The sequence below is a fragment of the Humulus lupulus genome, chromosome 4, assembly GCF_963169125.1.
Source record: "Humulus lupulus chromosome 4, drHumLupu1.1, whole genome shotgun sequence".
Taxonomy (NCBI): Eukaryota; Viridiplantae; Streptophyta; class Magnoliopsida; order Rosales; family Cannabaceae; genus Humulus; species Humulus lupulus.
In genome coordinates this window covers 176,111,205-176,117,600 of record NC_084796.1, presented here as the reverse complement: position 1 = coordinate 176,117,600, position 6,396 = coordinate 176,111,205, and the positions used below count along the sequence as shown (strand labels likewise).

The window sequence follows — 6,396 nt, the reverse complement described above, 5'->3', positions numbered from 1 at the left end:
GGAAATTGACTTATCCTCTTCATATCCTAAAGGTCAATTATAAGACAAGGAATTCTCATAATTATCATAAAAAAAACTTTATTTCTTTGATAATGCATATATATGAAGCTATTGATAAAGAAAAATCTAGTTTGATTTATAATTTAATTTTATATGAAAAGGGTATGTGGACAAAGTTACAAAATGAGGTGAAATTAATGTAGAGGTACATATCAAGGACTCAATAATGTATGACTATGAGTTATCATTATCAATGCCCATGTAATATCTATCTTTTTTCACATAATGGTTCATCATTATAATAACAAGCAAGTTCTTAGAAGAAATCCACACTTGAATAGTCTTAATCAATATTTGATCTGTTTATGTTCGATTTTAAGTAAAATTAATAAATAAATATAAAATTTTAACTCGAATTATATAGAAAAATTAAATACGGCAAATCAAATCCCCAGAGCCGAAATTGGTCACAATACTTTAGGTAAGAGAGGGCAGCCTTTGTAAGACTTTTTAAGGGATCAATTCTAAGGCTTATTAGTGACCTCTTATATATTTTGTTTTTCCAATTTGATTCAACATTATGTTGGGCAATAGGGTCTATATTTTGGTTTGATTATGACTGTGTTGATTCTTTATTGCTTCTCCATAGTTATCTTTAGTTGATATTTATGAAATGGGTTATCTTTATTGATTATAATTGCTTGGCTTTTTCTTTTCTCCCCCCTGCAATATTCAGGTAATTAGATTAAGCATCTTGAATGACCTCAAGTTTATTTTATTATATTAAAATTTTCTGCGGTTATTTGATCTGTGTGGTGATGTTGTCTGAGTGAAGTTTGTGGATAAGACTACAGTGTTTGATAATGATGAACTTCTCTTGTCTGCAGGTTAAGAAGCATATCAAGCAAGGCCAAGGTCATGAAGGTGGGATCTTTACGGTTGAAGCTCCTCTTCATGTTTCAAAGGTTCAAGTTATTGATCCAGTCACAAGGTATGTGACTGCCTTCAATTCTGTTTGAAGAATACTTTAGTTTTCGCTCTTCCATGTTTGTAAGTGGAGATTAAACATTCAAGTATTCCATGCCAATCAGATTCGTTTTGTTTATGAATGTCCTAAAATTTTGCCTAAAATATAGCTGCTTATTTGAATATTTGTGGAAAGGGATAATGGTGCTTATTTGATACAATGAAAGACCACATTCTGAATCTCTTTGTTAGCTCTTAACAAGCTTTTCTTAAGTTATTTTTGCAGCTGATGTTACTGATTAAGGTTCACTAATTGATTATCATATCTTGTATCAAGAAATACTGCAATAAACTTAAATTCTACCATTATTTGATGATGAGGGTGAAAATAGCTTAATAGCTTGTTGCTAAATTCTTATTTTCTTTCCCAATTTCCATGAGCCTAGTTCATAGCTCCTACCAGTTTTTCTTCTGGGTTTATTCTGGCTATATAGTGGCTGTAGTTAAGGTGTTTGGTCAAAGGCAGATCTCTTTAATGCTTTAAATTTTGTTATCTATGTTTCTGTAAATCTGCTTGTATTCGGACCATTTATTAGAAATGTTGTTATGCATTATGCCAACACTACAACAATTATGCCCATATATTACACTAAAATATCACATTACAACAAATATGCCCATATAATGCTTTCCCAACAACACTAACTGTTCTGGTTAGTTAGTTGTTCATTGTAACTAATTATTGTTATTTTGTAGATTAGTTACTTTATTAGTTTTGGTCTTTTTTGTATATATACTATTTTGTATCATTACTTCATTAATGCGAATTGATTCTATTAATTTAGTCACTAAGTTTGATTCTATCTGCTATTCTAATTATTTTTCTTCTGTTTGGGTTTGCGTTATGCAGGTTTGTAGGCGTGATGGTGGTGGTGGTGAGGGTTCGTGGTAGTGGCTCACGGAAAGGTGCTGATGTGGTCATGCTTTCTGGAGAAACTGCCCACGGAAAGTAAGTTAACTAATTCATTTGGCCTTGGGTGGCCTCTTAATATATTTCCAATGTGCAATGGCTAATGAAAAAGTATTATCAAAACTCAATAAATATGTTTGTTTTCTAAATTTTTTGCTTTCTTTGTAGTAATGTGTATCCCACAAAAATAATTATAGACGTATTCTCTAGTTAAAAAAATGTTAATGATTCTTAGACACTTTAGAGTTATCAGTTATGTATGACTTTTTCCTCTTGGCTGGTGCAAATTTTCTGTCTTGTCATTTCCTTTCTTTTATTTTACATATCTGTCGTCTAATTTTGTGATTAATACAAAGATATCCATTGAAAGTTGTCAAAGTAATGCATACTAAGTTAACATGATGTATGGCTGTACTCCTAAGTCATTACCGGCCTTACTCAACAATATTTGCCTTCACAAATGAGTAAGTCTATCATGAGGAATGATATGTAATTCATCTCCGATGTATCAATTATGTCTGTAATTTTGGTTCATAATTACTCTTCAGCGATTCGTATGCTAACACAGTGCGTTTATTAACAACATGGTTTTGGGCAAGTAGCATAAAATAACATTAGGAAGGTGAACATAAATAATATATTTAGCAGGAATTTTTTTTGACAAATTAGGCACACAGGAGTCTTCTGTAGTTAATGTATCATTATTTTTCCTGATGTACAGAAATGGGAAAAGAAAGTAAGTGAACAGGATTAGCAAAATCTGTGCCAGCACAGCTGATGACATCTTTTGACTCTTCAAGATTTCAACTTAGCTAAAATAAAGTTACTGGATGCATAATTATGAACTGAACTAATTTCGTAAACCATCTAAGTACTATTTCTCATGCTAATTGAATATATTCAACACTCAAAATATGCTTGGGTGCTTATTAAATTTGAGAGTAGCACGGTTCTACAAGTGCAAAATATTTTATCTGACATGATAATTTGTGCTTAGCAGAGAAAGGATTAAGCAGAGGCTGGTGCTTTATCATGGTGTTCTACCTATATATATGGAATTCTCAAATGACGCTGAAGAAACCTTCTCTAGAGCACTCAAGTTGTTACTGGTTAGTGAGGTTTAACTTCAATTTGCCAGCGCTGGAAATCGAAGCTTTTCATCTAATGCCCCACTGATTGAGAACTCTGATGCTCAGATTGTCGTTCCAGATGTGAGTCTTTTTCCTTTTTCTTTTTGCTTTGTATAAATGTAGTTTATTCATTAATTGGGTGCTTATCATGAATGGATACAAAATATTAGATTAATTCCTTAAACTATTTGTAATAAGTCTTTAAAGAGAATTAGATGAACTAACTTTTTTCCTTCTCATCAGTGATAAAAAAATACTTAAAGAACAAGCTGGAACTTTTTAATTAATGGCATATTTCTGAAGACTTGACATGTGTTCATGTGTTGAGGTTTTCTATCAAGTTTTTGCATTTTTAGTTACTGTTTGGATAGCCTCATTTAAAAAACTTGCCAATGAGAGAGTTTGATAGTGACCACACAATCTTTATTATCACAGTCCTAACTCACGAAACTAGTCATATTATTTAGTATTTGACTACTTTGTTTACTTGTATCTCATTTAGTTATTGACTCTTTTTTGGGATTGCTAAGATCTTTTGGAGTCTAATGTCAAAACTGGATATTTATGCAGCATTGTTCCTTTGTAAATTTCTATTTAATTAGCATTTGAAACATTAGTGGTGAAATTTGGGTTTTCAATAAGGTCTTCTATTTCTTTGAAACTCTTTTATGACAATTTAATTTAAGATCAATCACTAGAGTCTTGCTTGGTTTCTCACCAATGTTATTGGTACTGTAGAGTTATAAACAGTATATCCCTTTGCCAATTAGTGACCTTGATTCTTGGTTGAAGACACCCTCCATATATGTTTTTGATTGCTCTGCGGCTGGGGGAATATTGTGAATGCTTTTATTGAGTTAAAGCTTTAACTCAAAACATATAATGAATTGATATATGTATTGATAATTAAGGTGCTACGTGACATGAATTCATTATCTGTAATTCAGATATTTATATATAAATATATTTGTAAATATAGTGACTTGATTTGATGGTTTGGCAGCTTCATGAATGGGTTGCTTCTAGCTCCTCTGGATCCACAATGGATTGCATTCTACTTGGAGCTTGTGAAGCACATGAGACTCTTCCATAAAGTGCTGAATTTCCTGCAGATGTGTTTACGTCTTGTCTCACAACACCTATTAAGATGGCTTTGAGATGGTGAGCTTCTTTTCTTGTTCGTCTGTTAGGATCGCCTATCGCGTTTATGCATCTTTATTTGAGATCATGCAGTTTTCTGGTTTTGCCTTGTGATGTTTATTTCATATTGGCTGCTTCCTAGTTATTTTTAGTTTGTCAAATGAAAGTCTTTTAGCTATGTTGTTTATTTTAAGCTGTAGGATGTTAGAAATGGCATGGTATTTAAAATACAGAGAAATCAATCCTTATTCCTAAATCCAACTCGACCGATGCCTTGTGACGTGATTGGTTTGAATAGATGCTTTGAAATATACACAAGTTAGCTAATCTCAGCCTCTATTTTGGGCAATGAATGCTTTTTCTTATGAGACTAAATTTTTTTTGTTGTATTTTAAGTTGTGGATAACAATTGGTTTTTATTTTTTAAGATAACAATTGGTTTTTGGGCTGTGGATCATTAGATCTGTTTTATTAGCATAAGGATGTAATATTTGCTTCTACATTTACTATCATTCTAGTCATAGAAATTTAGTATAGTTTAGTTACAAGTTTAATTGTTTTGCACCTATAAGGGCTCTATAACCCATGCTTGCAAACTGGAAGTGACATCAGGGAAATAGTGTTTGAAGTGTTTGTTGATAAGGAAGTTTTATATTGTATTTCAGATGAATCTGAATCTACTTTTCATGAGGCTTTTCTTAGCCGTCTTATGAAAACTGGTGCAACAGAAAGGTCATCTTTATGTGACCTTCCTAAACAGATGGAAGGTGATCAACAGAGAGCCTCTGAATAGACTAAGAACATCTTAAGTAATTTAGTTGCTGCTGTTGACAATTTGTGGTATCTAAAAGATGGAATACATACTGTAGTCTTGAAAAAACTTTCAGAAAATGGTAAGAGCTATGTGGGTTTTACAGTTTTATTTTTGTATGATACTTCAAGCCCTGATCTGTAGACTTATCTCAGTTTTTGGTGGATCCTACTCCATTTTCTAGGATCTTGCAGGCAAAGGACACCAAGTGAATTAGATAGAGAGGTTAAGAACTTGAGGGTGGCATTTACTGACCTGTTTTTGAAGCATAACACTTTCAAAGAAACTGCAAAGCCATCGAGATATTGATGCAAAGAATAAAGCCGAGCTTAGAATATTAAGAGGTAACTCCTAGTGAGTGGAGAGAAGGCACTTCAACTTGGATTGCAAGTAATTGCAAAGATTAAGGGCTATGCTGATGCAGCTCAGGTACTCCAATGAATTGGCTTCCTAGTTCTATTTTACTGTTGCTGAAACATAGCTCAAAGAAGATTATCTTTGCAGGCACCTGAATTCTTTACAACTGCTCCAGCCCTTGTGATACCAAAAGCTATTTCAAATGCTGGTTAAGATGCTTCTCAGATTGATTACTACGAAATAAATGAAGCATTTTCTGTAAGATTTTAGTACTTGTAATCCCTACACTGTTCCTGATTTAGTAAGCATTTTTTTTCATTCATTTATATTTGTCCTTCTTCTCTCTAGGTTGTAGCTCTAGCCAATCAAAATCTGCTTGCTCTTAATCCTATGAGTTTGGAGAAAACTAGATAATTTCTTTCAAGTTGATTTACTTTATATGCTTACAGGTGGAAACTAGCTTAAGTCTTGTGTTCTTAATAATAAAAGGACTTTTTTTTTACAATGTGCAGGTATATTGAGATGATTTCTTTGGAGCAATTCTTGACAACATTTGTAGTTGAGGTCTTTAGAATGGAAGAATGCATTTCACTAATTTTTGTATACATTTCTTGTTTTGTATTTAGTGATAAAGGAATCTAAAATGGGCATAAATTATGTTGTAATATGATTTCTTAAGCCTAGACTAGTAGACTAAATATTGTAATTACATTTGAGTAATTAATAAAAATCTATTTATGTTACCTTATTTGGCTTCAACTTTCATATTTGTTTTCCTAGTTTTGTGTAAGTAAAAAAAGATTATGTTTCTCTAAGCTAATATAACACATGTGTTATACTAAAGTGTAGTATAACACAAATAATGTATTATACTAAAGTATAGTATAACACAAAAAATGTGTTATACTAAAATGTAGTATAACACAAATTTATAAGTATTGAAATGTGTTATATAATCGACTATAAATAACATAATTAAACACTTATCTATTTATTAAAATGACACAGAAATTGTGTTATCA

At 31.9% G+C, this 6,396-nt stretch overlaps 1 long non-coding RNA gene across 1 annotated transcript; it reads left to right on the top strand.

Annotated features, from left to right (window-relative positions):
• Positions 1-4,942: 4,942 nt before the first annotated feature.
• Positions 4,943-5,725, top strand: LOC133829289 (uncharacterized). The gene is made up of 3 exons (XR_009891663.1): positions 4,943-5,099; positions 5,202-5,446; positions 5,522-5,725. It is a non-coding gene; the product is annotated as an uncharacterized LOC133829289 (long non-coding RNA).
• The last annotated feature ends 671 nt before the right edge of the window (positions 5,726-6,396 follow it).